This window comes from Cricetulus griseus, chromosome 6 (assembly GCF_003668045.3).
Source record: "Cricetulus griseus strain 17A/GY chromosome 6, alternate assembly CriGri-PICRH-1.0, whole genome shotgun sequence".
Taxonomy (NCBI): domain Eukaryota; kingdom Metazoa; phylum Chordata; class Mammalia; order Rodentia; family Cricetidae; genus Cricetulus; species Cricetulus griseus.
The window spans coordinates 114795505-114811217 of NC_048599.1; the positions used below are offsets into that span (position 1 = coordinate 114795505).

Consider the following 15713-nt stretch of genomic DNA (forward strand, 5'->3'; position numbering starts at 1 on the left):
GTCCCCCACCCAAGATCCCCCTAAAACTTCATCCTAACACTAAGTACCTTAACGCTGGACCAGGTCATCCAATCAAGTACATGCATCTCTTGTCTTCTTTCACTTTTGTCTTGGGTCCTGTCACTATGATAGAGCCTTCAGAACCTCTGATTCTGAGTGCAGCTTGCTTCATGAATTCCTCTTTGTTTACATGGCTTCTGTTAATGCTTTATACAATAGTCTATTTTTATTTTATTTATGTTTGGTGCTGGGATTGAATGTGTGGTCTCATGTATGCTTAGCTGTCTACCTCATAAGTCAGCCTACCACTGACTTCCACTGACTCTGTAGCCCCAATAGCTTCTTACTATTTTATGCTTGTTTTCTTACCCACATGCTAAAGTTAAAGCTCTGCCTGAAGTGGGGGTGTCAGAAAGCTGTAGTCCCAGCTCTTAGAAGACTGAGGCAAGAAGATAGTTGCGTTACAGGCCAGCCAGTGTTATATAGGGTAATCTGTTTCTAACAATAAAAAACCCACAAAACTAACAACAAAGCTCCAACTTTGCCTTGCTGTTAAAGCTGCTGACCTTTTTTCTATTATACAGAAACAGGAAGTAATTTCTAGTAAATGAGGTTCCCAGTGGTCAAAACTATTCAGAGTGTTATTAAAAATCACCTTATTGCTTTCTGTGTTCTGTTGAGATTTTAGTCCTTACCTTAGCATTGCTTAGAGAGGTAAAAGAATTATAGCAAGTTTACCTAGCTGAATACAGTAAAGCAAATTGAAATTTAAGTGGCAGGCAATAGTGTTGCAACCTGAAGAATTTTAAAACACACTTCACCTGGGTGTGGTGGTATACTTCTGTAGTCCCAGCAATTAGGAAGATCACTTGAGCCTTTGCTAGTTTGGCAACATGGCGAGGCGCCGTCCTTAAAAGTAAAACCAACAGCAACAGAAAGCCTTGGTTCTCCAAAACAAAGAATATTTCCCGTTATAACCGCTATTTTACATTATTGATTTCTTGGCAAAAATACATGTTTTATTTTTTTCCCTAAAGGTAAACTTGATAATTGTTTGAAGATAAGTGGGGGCCGGAGACTTGGCTCAAAATTTTAAGCGTACTTGCTGCTCTTGAGGATCTGGGTTCAGTTCCCAACACTCGGCGGTGGTTCACAACTGCCCCAGAGTCCAGTTCTGACCTCAGGGGGTACCAGGCATGCTCATGGTACATATACATACATACACACATGCAGGTACTTACACATACACATAGAATAAGAATAAATAAAAATTTAAAAAGATAATTCCTTTTCTCCAAATTTGGGACTGTTTTACTGAAGTGAGTAAATTCTACCCCACAGAGTTGAGAGTGCTTCTTCTCTGCCTTATTAAAAATAGAGAAATTTATTAGTTCTTGAGCTTGAGCTCAGTGCCTTGTTTTTATTGAGCACATACTGAGACTTGCCCTCAGTGCCTAGAAGAAATAAATCTGCAAATATTTAAAAGCGTGATTTTAATTTGATGTTGGTATGTTATTAATAGATTCAGAAATGCATTATTTTTATTATTATTCAGAAATAATCGATTATTTGTATCAGTTCTGGGATTCAAACCCAGACTATACATGTCAGGCAGACATATTACCTCAGAGGTATTTTCAGCCATGGTTTTCTTTATTATATAACTACCTCTTAAAAAGAGTGTACAACACAGGAAAAAAATAAACAGAAACTATTGCTTTTAGTGACTCTAGGTGTGATCAGTGTTTATTTCTGTTTTGAACTGGTTGGTGAATAAAATAAGTAGGTTTATTTCTTTCAATCCTTTCAGTAGACATACATATCCTTACTTTGCAGATATGGAAGGTTACAGAACATTGTCAAGTTCAAGTTAAGATAGCATACTAAAACTGATTACATAAGAAAGTCCTGGGCAGATGAGATGGTTCACTGGGTAAACATGCTTGCTGCTAAAACTAATGAACTAAATTCAGTCTCCAGATCCTATGTGGTAGAAGGAGAGAACTGATGCCCCCAAATTTTTCTCTGACTTCCACACATATGCTGTGGTGCATCTGAAATCTCTCTTTCTTTCTCTCTCTCTCTCTAAAAAAAAAAAAAAAAAAAAAAACCCAAAACAAAACAACAACAAAAAAACCTTAAAGTCCTTCTGATTTGGGGCAGAGCAAGAGTAAAAAAATGAGTAGGTTGGTGGTGGCGCATGCCTTTAATCTAGCACTTAGGAGGCAGAGGAAGGTAGATCTCTGTGAGTTCAAGGCCAGCCTGGTCTACAGAGTGAGTTCCAGGACAGTCAGGACTGTTATATAGAGAAAACTTGTCTGAAAACAAAACAAACAAACAAAAAGAGGAAAGATGAAAGTAGTACATGCTAATTTCTTGAAAAATGCTCATTATGTTATAACTAAAAATTGTTCTTTCATATCTGTAGGTGGGAACATTGGTATGTATTTTCTGAGGCTAAGCACAGTTGAAGGATCTCTGTGTCTACTATAATGGTGACTTGTAGAGCAATGGTACATAACCAATATATTAGTTGAATTATATTTTCATAAAATCACACATTACTTTTTATATGTGTAATTTGAATACATTTGCTAGTTTTAACATGATTTTAAAGAGTTACCTATTGCTTATAAAAGCCACTTGATTTTTATGAGAAGTTTTAGTATTTGACTTTATTCATTGGAGTCAATTCAATTCTGCTCAGTTTTTTCCCCCATGCAAGTACCTGTTAAGTCATGTGTAAAAAATGGTATGACAAAGGAGGAATAACTAAACTTATTTATAATACTGTGAGCTTAGTGTTTTAGTAAAGCATATATATTTAACTACATATTTTAAATAAAGTGTATATTTTAATAGTCATAAGTTTTTAAAAATCAAAAAGTGGAGCATTTACTTTTATCTTTTTATCCAGCTATAAATATTCCTTCTATTTACACAAGTTTTAATACCTCTTCAAAATTACAGTCTTGTAGAAAGTGTAGTTATTCTTGAACTGATTCTTACTCTTATTATATTGATTAAAGGGAGAGCATATTGTTTCCATTAGTACAAAAGAAGATATCCATGTCTACAAAACTCTCTGGAAGTACTGAGAGAAATGACAAATACCTGCTTGTTTTATTTATCACCTAGTTCAGTATGGAAACAAACACCTGAAATTCATTCCAATTAGTAGTCACCTTTTCTATTTGAAAGGCATGGTGTTCCTTGGGGGCAGTCCTTTGGGTACAGACAGTACAGTGATGTTTGCTCTGTGGCGCCTCTTCTGATCTGCTTTGTTGGTATAAGGTGGTTTCGAGGGCAGTGTGTTCAGTCTCATCTTCCTGCCTCCTGTCTACATCATTTGAATCTCCTCAGTCCACTCTCCTCACCAGAGATTGTTCTTCACTTCTCTTTGCAGTCTTTCACATTTTTCTGTTTGAGTCAGCAAGCCTTATGACGCCCCTTCTTTGTTTCTCATGAGCCTTATTTACAAGAATCCCTCAAATTCCACTTCATATTCTGTCCTTTCTCTAGTCACCTTAGTGACACATCTTCACTCTTGATTTGAGCTATAATTTCATACGACTTATTTTCAAATCCTGGATTATTTTATTTTAAAATTTTAAAATAAGGGCTGGAGAAATGGTTCAGAAGTTAGCACTAGCTGCTTTTCCAGAGGTGTCCTGAGTTCAATTCCCAGCAACCACATGGTGGCTCACAACCATCTGTTATGAGATCTGGTGCCCTCTTTTGGCATGGAGGCACACATGCAAACAGAACACTATACATAATAAATAAATCTCTAGAAAAAATTGTAAATAAACTTTATTGTAAAAAAGATTTACAAGGAAATAAAGATACTACATACTAAAATTAACCAGACTCAAAGTCTAGACAACTTAATGAGCTTCTTTATTGAAATGGAAGCTATGAAGCATCTCACCAATTTATTTTTTTTTTTGGTTTTTTGAGACAGGATTTCTCTGTGTAGCTTTGGAACTTGTCCTGGCACTCCCTCTGTAGACCAGGCTGGCCTTGAACTCACAGAGATCTGCCTGCGTTTGCCTCCTAAATGCTGGGATTAAAGGTGTGTGCCACCACCATCCTGCTCACCAAGTTTTACACTTTTGGTGTCATTTATTGTTTTAAAATTTACCTGCTTGTGGAAACATCTCCACTTGAATGAATGATAGAAACAGGACCTTACCGGCTATTCAAAACAAAAGTCACCTTGCTCTCCCAATGTGTGTTTATTTCATTGTGTAATTTAGAACTTTGAATGCTCTTTGCTGTCATTATTAATTTAATATGAATTCCTCTCGTGTCTGGCACTAAGGAGATGGCTCAGTGGATGAAGCTTTTGCTCTATAAAGATAAAGACCAGGGTCTGGGCCACATAATCCACATAAAGCCAGGTGCTGTAGTATTCATCCATAATCCCAGAGCACCTACCATGAGATGGGAGGTAGATGTAGGAAAACCCCTGAAAAATTGTTTTGTCCACAGCTGCCTTAAACAGGTGGGAAGCAAGGGACTGATACAATGTGATACATATCTCCTGATATGTACTGTCACTATCCACTCTCATACATGACACACTAGCATATCCATCCACATGTGATACATATACACACCAACTCACCAATTTTTAACAAAAAATATATCTTGGATTTTCAGTTCTTTCTGCAAATTTTAAATCTTAGTTATCTAGACTCTTATATCCTACTGTAATTCACAACTCCCAGTTTTCCATCACACACTACCTTGTTTTGCTTGATTTATTTCCTTAAATTATCTATCTATCTATCTATCTATCTATCTATCTATCTATCTATCTATCTATCTCTTCAGCTTCTGTTTGTAGCCCTGGCTGTCCTAGAACTAACTCTGCAGACCAGACTGGCCTCGAACTCACAGAGATCCTGAGTGTAAAAGTATGCACCACCACCACCCAGCAAATTTAAATATTATAAATGCTTCCTGCAGTGACTTTTCAAAAGTTCATTGGGTTGCTGTAGTTTATTTTGCTTAAGTAGGCAGTAGTAATTTTGTGTTTTCATTTACATTTGTATCTCTATAGAGCTAAGAACTCCACAACTGCTTGTTCACACATTTATTTAACAACTGTGTAATGAACAGTTGCTGGGTTCCAGGTATCAAAGCAATGCTCCTGTGATCTTCCCTCGAGGAACAAGCTAACAGTGGATAGTGGGACAGCAAGGTGGCATTCATTTTTTATTTTGCTGCTCTTTCTTATTTTGTTTTCACGAATGTTTTGCCTGCATGCCTAATGTCCACAGAGGCCACATTCCCTGAAAATGGAGTTATGGGTAGTTTTGAGCTGTCTTGTAGGTGCTGGAAAATTGAACCTGCGTCCTCTGGAAGAGTTATGCCAGTGGTCTTAACTGATGAGCTGTCTCTCCAGCCCATTTATTTTAATAACTGACTGAAGTGAGAGAATCCATTTATCTGAAGCTGCAGAGATCAATTCCTTCAGGTCAAGGGACTGGCAAGTGTCAAGGTTTTGAAATGAGAGGTTTCTTATGCTTGGGGGTGTATCATGATCATTGTGACTAGAGTGCAGCAGAGAGAGTGGCATGAGACATAGTGGAGGGCAAGCGTAGGCCTCATAAGCCTGAGAAGTATTGTGAGAATTCTCCTAAGCAGTGGTAGATCTGTGGCATGGTTGGGAAGACTAAAGGTGCAGCTCAGTGGTAGAGCACTTTAGCTATCAAGAAAGCGGCACTGTGTCACTTTCAACTACAACTCAAAACAAAACAAAAAACCTGATCAAAAACAGTAAGATACTGTTCCGTTTTCAGTGAGGCAGTGATATGAGATATCAAGAATGGGAATAGGAAGACTCTATGTGATAATATAGGTAAACAATATCTTCTAAACCTGTATTTATTGGTTTTATGTGTTTGTGTGTATGTATGGGGGTGGGGAGCACATGCATGCTATGTTGTGTCATGGCATGAGGTGAGGGTAGAGGTCAGAGATCAGAGTAGTACATGCATGAGTCTTCTCCTGCCAACGTGTGGCTCCTGGCTATTGAACTGGGGTCCTCGGGCTTGGCAGCAAGTATCTTTACCTCCTAAGCCATCTGTTGGCTGTTGAGCAGTATCTTGAACTAGTAGGATAGCAGTGATAGGTTTTATGTTAAAGACAGATGAAGGAAGGAGTGGGATGAATTGTGTGGAGAGTATAAGGACAAGGGCACCTCCCTTGTGTTGGACCAGTTCACGTATCCTGGTGCAAGCTCCTTCGTGACTGTGTAATGAAGATTACTCATCTTCTGCTTCTTTGAAGGGATTATTATGAGGATTTGTTAAAACAACACAAGAAAGCTATTAACCTTAAAACACTGAAGTGTGTTGTTTTTTTAATACTAAAGCATTTAAGAGATGTCTTAAATAAAGCCTTGTTAATGAAGAAGTTTCTAGAAGGTCAGATTTCTCAGGGATAAACTGTAAGTCATTAATAGCTTAGGAAGTGGCTTAGTGTACCGGTTCCCTTGGGTTCACAGCTTACACTGGATCTGTCCCAAAGATATGTCTTATCTTTGATAAGGATTAGTGTGTAGCAATTTCTCTGTTTTCAGTAAATGACATTTTGACTGTAGGTAAGGCTGTTAATCAAAGGGAAAGTATGTATAATCAGTCCCTCATTGTGATATATTTAAGACACAGAGTTCTTTCCTTGGTAAATATCTCAAAATAAACAAGACCTGTAACAAATGTCCTATAGTTTATTTTTAAGTATGCAGTGTTGCTGACTATGAACAAGCCCACACTGCCATACTAATAATCATCAGGCATTTTGTAGTTATTGTGTCTTGCCAGTTTCATTTTTCCTTCACTTTAGGTTAATGTGAGTAGAATGAAGACAAAGTTCTAAAGACATTGTTTCTGAAATTACTTACTCAAGTGAGATTCAGCTGATTGCTAATTCTGTTTTCCTGTTGCAGGTTTGTCAACAGTGATGTCACAAGACTGACCACATTGATCACAGTAAGACCCAAATGACAGTGCAGCTTCAAAGCACACTGTTGTCATCGTCCCCGCCACCCCCCACCCCCACAGAATAAGAATGAGCTGGGAGATATTTGTAACAATGGGCTGCTCCTGCCAGCTCACTGAATGTTTACATTTTCAGTGACTCACATTTCATATTTCTAGTTACTTACCACTTGTAAAATGCCTTAAAGGACTTTAAAGTCACTTAAAATGAAAATTTATAACTAAAATTATTTGCATGCATATTTCACTGTGAATCATGCTGTCATCTTTTTTCATTTGTTTTTTTACCAAAATGTGGCAAAAGATTTAAGGTTATTCCATATTAGGGAAAAACTAGAAAAATACAATTACTTGAGACAGTTGTGGATTATTAAGGACTGGTTATGAAAGCCTAGCAACTTCAAAGAATTCTCAGACTTCTTCCTTACAGTCTTATTGGTACCCAGATACTCTTACACAACCTCCCCCGTGGCAGTGTTTAGAGAAAATAATTCTTCTGTTTAGTTTTATTTCTATGTCAAGGAAATGTGTCGCCTAAACATAGCCCCTTAGCGACACCTAGCTCCACAAGTGTTGGTTTTTGGTTTATTTGTGGTGCTGATATTGAACACAGGCTTATACATAGGAAAACATGAATTCTGAGACATGACCCAGGCCTGGCACAGGATTCTCAACTAGGAAAGGCTACATTGTAGTAATGAATTTTCCCAGCATTAAAAAGGCTTTTTTTTTTTTTTTTTTGGTTTTTCGAGACAGGGTTTCTCTGTGTAGCTTTGGAGCCTATCCTGGCACTCACTCTGGAGACCAGGCTGGCCTCAAACTTACAGAGATCCACCTGCCTCTGCCTCCCGAGTGCTGGGATTAAAGGCATTCACCACCAACGCCCAGCCAAAAAAAGGTATTTTCATAAGTAATGAAGGAATGAGCTTTGAGTAAATTTTTATTGATTGTGGCTACTTTAAGTATGCTTTAATTATTAACCAAGCATAGAAACAGTAGTGAAGAGGCATTAATTACAGTTATGTATAAGGCAAAGCCATGTGTAGATGATCTGTGTAGTAATGTTCAGAATTTCTTCTGGAAATTGTTTTAAATTTGCTGTTTTGTACTGGCTAGAGAATTTTTATTGTATCTTGAAAAAGTTTTATGATTGTTTTGTTTCACTGAGGCATAGGGAGCTGTTTTACTTTCTGTTTAACACACCCCTGCCCCTTCTCCCTTCCCCTTTCTCTTCCTCTTTCTTTCCTTTCCTCCCTTGGTTTTCATTCTTTGTTGTGGTAAGGATCAAATCCTGGCCAGACATATTAGGCAAGTGCTGTATCCCTGAGTTATGTCTTCAGGTTTGTTTGCTTGTTTTGTTTGTTTCTTTTTTTTTTTTTTTAATAATCAGAACTTTATTGATGTAAGAGAGTATTTTACTACAACATACTAAAACATTCTGTGTAGCTTGTCCTGCTTATAATCAAGTTAAAATTATCAAGTAGCTAAATGCAGTTATTTTAAATCCGAGAATTTCACAGCAAGGCAATGTTCAGTGTTAGATATTAAATAAAGACAAGAAATATTCCTTTGCGGTTAAGTAACTGCAGTGAGAAATGTACTTTCTGATGATGGCAGGGTTGTGAGCCTTTCTTCACACCCTCCAGTCAGGAGAGGAGAATGGATATCAACCCTGATTCATGGGGAGTGCTAGTGAAAGGGTAGTTTACCCCTGTCTTAGTTAGGGTTTCTATTGCTGTGAAGACACCATGAGCATGGCAACTCTTATAAGGGAAATATTCAATTGAAGTGGCTGCTTACAGTTCAGAGGTTCCTTTATCATCAGGTAGGGAGCATGCCCGTGTGCAGGCAGAGTTACTGGAGGAATAGCTGAGTGTCCTACATCTTGTGGGCAACAGGAAGTCAACTGAGATACTCAGCAGTATCCTGAGCATAGGAAACCTCCACAGTGACACGCTTCCTCCAAGAAAGCCACACCTCCTAATAGTGCCACTCACTATGAGATTATGAGGGCCAATTACATTCAAACTACCATAGCTGCCAAGCCTGGGCCTGAGGTACAGTACTGTTAGGAAAAGGCTGATTTATTCCAAGACAGTGGGAAGCCAAGGGCCTAGTCAGAGATCCATAAACTGGTATCATGAGATGACATAGTTATTAAAGTTGTAGGCTTTAGCTATTTAAGAGCTAAAATAATAGGCAACATTCCTATTTTCTATAATATATAAATATATTTTAATTTAAAACATTTTAGCAATTAAAAAAAAGCGAGAATTACAATTAATATTCTTTCCCTCTATACCACAGTCCACACAGACAACAAAACTGTTTCACTGAGCTTTTGGGGGATTGGGCATTGTCAATTCCATCAAAACTTGTACATGATCCTCAGTTTAGTCTTATTAAAAGATTTGCCTATTAGACATTTGGTGACTTCCTGTTTTTTACTAGTTCAGACCCATACTCTAATTTGATGTCCTAATTGGCTCCTGTATACATTATAATAGTCAAGAATAAAGGCTTTATATTGTACTCAGTATAAACTACATGTTACATTAAATATTTTTATGCCATTCTTATACCATTATTTTTATATAGAATATTCTTCTATCTTTTCAAGCTTTAAAAGCATTACTGTGATGAAAGCTGCTCTCCCTTTTAATGCTCTGTCTATATTCAGTCATCTCTCTGATGTATTCTCTAATCATCCTAAGTGAAAGTGATTCTCTCTAATAGTTTAGTAACACTTAATTCTTGTTAGTACTTTGTCACTGATCATTGACTCTTATATTTTGGATTGATTTTAAGTACATAAACCTTTCTACTATACTCAGTGTTGGTAGTCATAAACATACTGAAAGTGTTAAAATACTTAGTATCTTAAATTTTGCCTATATTAGAATTGAAATGAGGATTTTAGCATATGCATTTGAACATTATGGTACAAGGTGAATAGGAAGGACGATAGGTTTTAGGTCCATGTAGAATGCAGTCACTGTGTGCCATTTTGCAACTTTATTCCTATGAAGTGATGCATTGCATGTATTTGAAAGGATTGGGCTAATATTTAAATAGAATGTCATATCTTTCTTGCCTGTTACTTGTGTTAACTTTGCTTGGTCCTTTATAGATAGATAAGAATCATGACATCAAGTATAAAAACCTCCATATCAAAATTTATGCTATTCATTGTAGCCCTTTGATGTATGTTTCCATAGATTGCTACCTTCTTCGTGTGTTTGTGCATGTTCCTGTATGTGTGTGTGCACATGTGTGTTCAGGTTCATGTGTAGAAGCCTTAGGCCAACCTTGGTGTCATTCCTCAGGAGCCATTCACTTTCCTTTTTGAGTCCCTGTCCCTGGGACCTGAGGCTCTTTGGTAGTTTAGGCTGGCTAGACATTGAGTCCTGCTTCCTCAGTACTGGATTACAAGTGTGTCTATCACATCCACCTTTTTACATGGCGGCTCTGGGATTTGAGCTTGAGTCTTCATGATTGAGTGGCAAGCTCTTTACCAACTAGTTTTATCTCTCCAGCCTGCAGATTTCTACATTCTGATATGGATACATGTACAATTATCGCAATTACACACACCTCAACTTTCCAAATTCTTTGATTTCTAGCCAAGAGGAATTCAATTAGAATTATTGATGTAATGTCCTTTTATTTGGGAGAAGGCAGTTATACTTGGCTGGAATGCTAACCTCTTAAAAGACCAGAATGAACTTTAGATAGTTCTGGACACTGTAATATGGATAGAGTTTGAGGGAAGGTAGTGTGGCCTGTATTTTAGGAACATGGACTTGGGCCAGAAAATGCTTATGTTTTCCCACTGTGGTTTATATTAGTTTCAGTCTGTGCTAATTATTAAAGATCTAGGTTTCCCTTCTCTAGGAATATGACTTAGATCTCACACAACGGACAACACATATAATTTCTTTTGACTCTTATCTGCAAAATTACTTGCCCAAGATATCTACTATCTAGTTTTGTTGTGCTATAATTTTTATTATTGTTTTATGATTATCCCTTTTTGATTAAAAATCACTGCATAGCATCTATACAAAGTATAATAGAATAATGCCAAAATAGTTTCTCTCTCTCTCTCTCTCTCTCTCTCTCTCTCTCTCTCTCTCTCTATCTCTCTCTCTCTCTCTCTCTCTGTGTGTGTGTGTGTGTGTGTGTGTGTGTGTGGTCTTGTGCAGGAGGTGGAGGTCATGTTACAGGGAGCATAAGGAAGCCGCTAGTGGACAACATGCAAGAGTCAGTTCTCTCCTATCATGTGGGTTCCAGGGATGGAACTCAGGTCATCCTGCTTGGTGGTAGCACCTTTACCTATTGTGCCATCTCACTGGTTCAGAGTAGTTCTATTTCTTCTCATATCCCCCAAATGTATACATTTTTATTTACATCCAATTTTGTGTGCACTGAATTTTATTACAGTGGCTATTACTATACCGTTACTTGCATTTTAAAATAATCCTATTTAATATTTTGCTATATGCTTAATCTGATATAAACAACTAAAGTACTCATTCCTATTCTGATTAAAATTATTTTTTGATTATTATATTACTTCAGTTTTGTAGAATAGTTAACATCATAATTGATATTTAGAATAATAGAATTTTATAGTGTTCCCATGATTAGAAATGTCAGTGTTAGGTTGTAAATTTTAATTTTAGTTAGGTATTTGTCCCCAGATAAAACATGATCAGATATAGCAATAACTGATAAATTTCCTGATACTTTTGCCTTTCTAATTTATGGCCATAGCACACCACTACCTGGAATAAGAAATATCCATTCTCCTTGCAGCTAAATGTAATGAGTAAGTAGCAATAGTGTGTCCTGTTATGTTTCTGTTTTAGACAGGAGGAGTCTCTGTGTGTGGCTTTAGTTGGCCTGGAACTCACCATGGAAGGCCTGGTCCTCCTATGTCTGAGAGCTGGGGTGATAGACTCCACTGCCCAACCGAGTAGAAATCATCCCACAGGAAGAGGTGGGCACAGCCTCTTCCTCCTTTCTCCTTTCTTGTTGAAATGTAGCTGTGGTAACTGAACCCTAGCTGGAAGCCATGTACTGAGAAGAGGAAACAAAAACAAAGTCTCCAAACCTTCATGATGCCACCTGGCTTGTTCTGGCTTTTCACATCTTCACTTCTTTTTAAATCTGTGACAGAGTTAAATTTCTGTGTTGCATTAACTACTGGCTTTGTGTTACCATTCATGTCTTAAATTAGCTTTGATTACACTAAGTTAGTTTGTTGTTTGTTTGTTTTTTAATTGTTTTTTCAAGACAGGGTTTGTCTGTGTAGCAGCCCTGACTGTCATGGAACTCACTTTGTAGACCAGACTGGCCTCGAACAAAGAAGTCCACCTGCCTCTGCCTTCCAAGTGCTGGGATTAAAGGTGTGTGCTGCCACCATTGAGCAACACTAAGATAGTTTTTAGAAAAATAAATTATACCATTGCAAAAAAATGTTATAGGGCTGATTTGCTTGTTTTTCACTTATTTGAATTCTGCTGTTATTTTTGGTGGTTTTAGTTTTAGGATATTGGATAAATGATAACGGGTCACTTTCTTTAAGAGAGAATCAAGCCATTCCTGGAGGTTTAGTCTGTAATCCCAGCTACCTTGGAGGCTGAGGCTATGAGGGTCTTAAGTTCAAGGCCAGTCTCCAAGTTTTGTGACCTATCTCAAAAGAAAAAAGAAAAAGAGCTATGCATGTAGCTCAGTGCTAGTACTTAGTATGCATGCATAGAGAGAAGTTGAGATTTACAGATGCAGGTATTTTATTCCAGTATTAATGAAATATAAAGTTTGTATTAGTGAGAAAGATAAAAATTGTCAGGAAGGAGATCGGTGTCTAGTTATTGACAATTTTAGTATTACTTACTGTTTTTCTGTTAAGTATTTTAAGTAAATATATCAATGTGTGCATCAAGGCTTATCCTATTTGAACCTTTAACAATCTAGATGACATAGTATTACACTTTACAAATGAATAAGTTGGAATGTTCCCAGTATTTTAGTGGTTGTTAAAATGTCTGTAATCAACCATTTCCATAACAGTTATCTAATAACTATCCCCCCCCCCTTAACACCAAAAATAGAGTAAGTAAAGTCTACACAGGAATTTCAGTTTTTATGTAAATCAATAATCTAACATTCTTAAAATGTCAATAATATAAAATAAAGCTAAATAAAGTATAAGGCAGTGTATAATATATAGTAGCTGTAAAATATCTTAGACATTTTGAAATCTAAAATCTGAATATTTTGAAAAAGATCTTATGTATACAACATTCTGCTTCCATATATAGATGCGCACCAGAAGAGGGCATTTGGTCTCATAATGGATGGTTGTGAGCCACCATGTGGTTGCTGGGAATTGAACTCAGGACCTCTGGAAGAGCAGTCAGTGCTCTTAACCTCTGAGCCATCTCTCCAGCCCTCCATTGCTGTTCTTAAATGTGTATTTGAATAGGAGAAACTTCCCATTCACCAATGCTGCGTCTTCTAAAATTTTGCACTACTTTATCATTTTACAGTTAAAGGAGATGGACAATACATCTGGTATTCTGAAGTTTACCAATTGCAGGTATAAATGATACTGTGTTTCACAGACTCAAGTTATGCCCTTGATTGTTTTAAAAATAGGATCTCTCTAAGTAGTCGAGGCTCAGCTCAAATCCATGGTCCTCTTGCCATGCTTTCCAAAAGCTGATATTGCAAGTGTATACCACCACATCTGTCATCTTTTGAACAAGTGAAAGTGTATAAAGTTAAAATATTTGTTGATTTATGGATACTTTCTTATTTATATGCCTGCCCAGAAAAGAAAAAAATTAAAAGATCAAGAATAATCATATTAGAGAATGTAGAAGAAAAACATTTGTTTTTGTTTTTGTTTTTATAGTGCAGAGGCAAACACCTAAGTCACACAGATATTTTTAAATTAAGGCTGCATGGAATTTTATTTGGTTAGCATATTATTGTCTTCTCTAATATTTTGTAGGACACCAAGATGCACTTGTTCTACATGATGTATCTGTATAGACAGATGGAGAACAGGAAAGTATATCAGAATAATGTAGCAAGAAAATCAGTGTTACATACTGAGATATGGGATTTTGGTATTTCACATTTTTGTTCTTTCCCTATAAACAAGAATAATCTGTAGTAAAGAAAGCATTTTGATAAAAATGGAGAAAAACTTTATTGCATAGTCATCATCTAAGCATGGTATGGATGTTTAAAAAAAGTCTAACACAAATATTGTTGATGTTTCTTTAAAAAATCACATCCAAAGGTGTATTTACATGGCATGTAAGACAGTATGTTTAAACCTTGCAGTCCACAAACAGCACTACATCTAATGATTGCAGTTATGTTCCCTATTTTTTAATGTTCAAAAGCCCCCTAAACTTTTGATAAGAAAATTCATAATTTTTGTTTCTTCATTGCTCTTATCAAATATTCCTGTGTGTGTAGGTGTGTGTGTGTGGAGTGTGTGTGTGTGTGTGTGTGTGTGCATGTGTTTTCTCCAATAGCTTCGTATTTTCTGTGTTAGTTTTGTGGAAGGAAAAATTAGAAAACATACAAGTGGCATTAATACTGTATAGTTTATTTCAAATTTCATTGTTCCCATAGTTAGAACTGATCTCTCCATCATATTTCTTTCTAGTATTTGTTGTTTCTCACAGCAGTGTTCTTCTGTACACTGGATTCTGGAAATGTGGACTAAATAAGCCTTTCTCTCTTAAGTTGCCTATTTATAATGAGTGTAATGATTTATTTTTATAAAGCCATCACGTGATACCAAATTGAATCTAGTTTCCTAGCTTTTATGAACATAATCATTGATTGGTTTGATATTATATTTGGATAAGATCCTGGCCCCAAATTAAGATTTCACCCCATCCAGTTTTACCTTTCTACCTTTCTACATTTCTTGATTGTAAGAATCTAATTAAGTTGGTATAGGCCATTTCAGGTTTTGTTTTCTGTTTTTGTTTTTGTTTTTTTCTTTCTGTAAAAGGGGTTTGTGTACAACTAAAGTTTTGTAACATTATTATAGAACTCTTAGATGCTGTGGGTGTTCAGCTGTTTCCTGTATTAATTGTAGATCCTTTCCAACCTAGTGAAGACATAGATGAATAAGTGACCCGTGCTAAGTATGATGTAGAGAGAATTTATAGACCCTATGCTTTCTTAGTGTGCTGATAATCTATCACATGTAAATATAGAGAAGAGAGAAAGATGGGGAAGGGGAAGAAGGGAAGGAGAGAAGATGTGCATTGTTGTAGAGTTGGAACTCGGGCTTTGCACATGCTAGGTGAGTGTCGAGTTAAACATCTGGCAGGATTTTGCTCATGAGTAGTTTGCTGTTTTCAGTTAAGTTGAGATAAATTCATCTTTTTTGTGATGCACAGGTTTTGTTTCAGACCACCCTAGTAAAGCAAATATTATAATAAAGTAAGTAACCCAACTTTTTGGCATTTTTTAGTGCTTGTAAGTCATATTTACATCATTATGTGATCTGTTAGTTATATTAGTAGCATTAGCTGTAGCAAAAAAAATATAAATGTTTTACTTAAAAGTACTTTGTAACTCTTCTTTTTTGGGCCATGGGGGTGGGGAGAGGAGACAAGGTTTCTCTGTGTAGCTCTGGCTATCCTAGAACTTGTTTCTGTAAAC

At 36.6% G+C, this 15713-nt stretch overlaps 1 protein-coding gene across 11 annotated transcripts in view; it reads left to right on the forward strand.

The window, feature by feature from the left end:
• Baz2b (bromodomain adjacent to zinc finger domain 2B) overlaps positions 1-15713 on the forward strand; it is a 215705-nt gene that overhangs the window by 43112 nt on the left and 156880 nt on the right. For 10 of the 11 annotated variants that reach the window (XM_027420349.1, XM_027420355.1, XM_027420354.1 and 7 more), the window contains exon 2: positions 6959-7001. The exons of the other annotated variant lie outside the window; for it this stretch is intronic. The gene's annotated coding sequence lies outside the window, so the exon portion shown is untranslated. The remainder of the gene's footprint in view (positions 1-6958; positions 7002-15713) is intronic. 11 annotated transcript variants of the gene reach the window in all.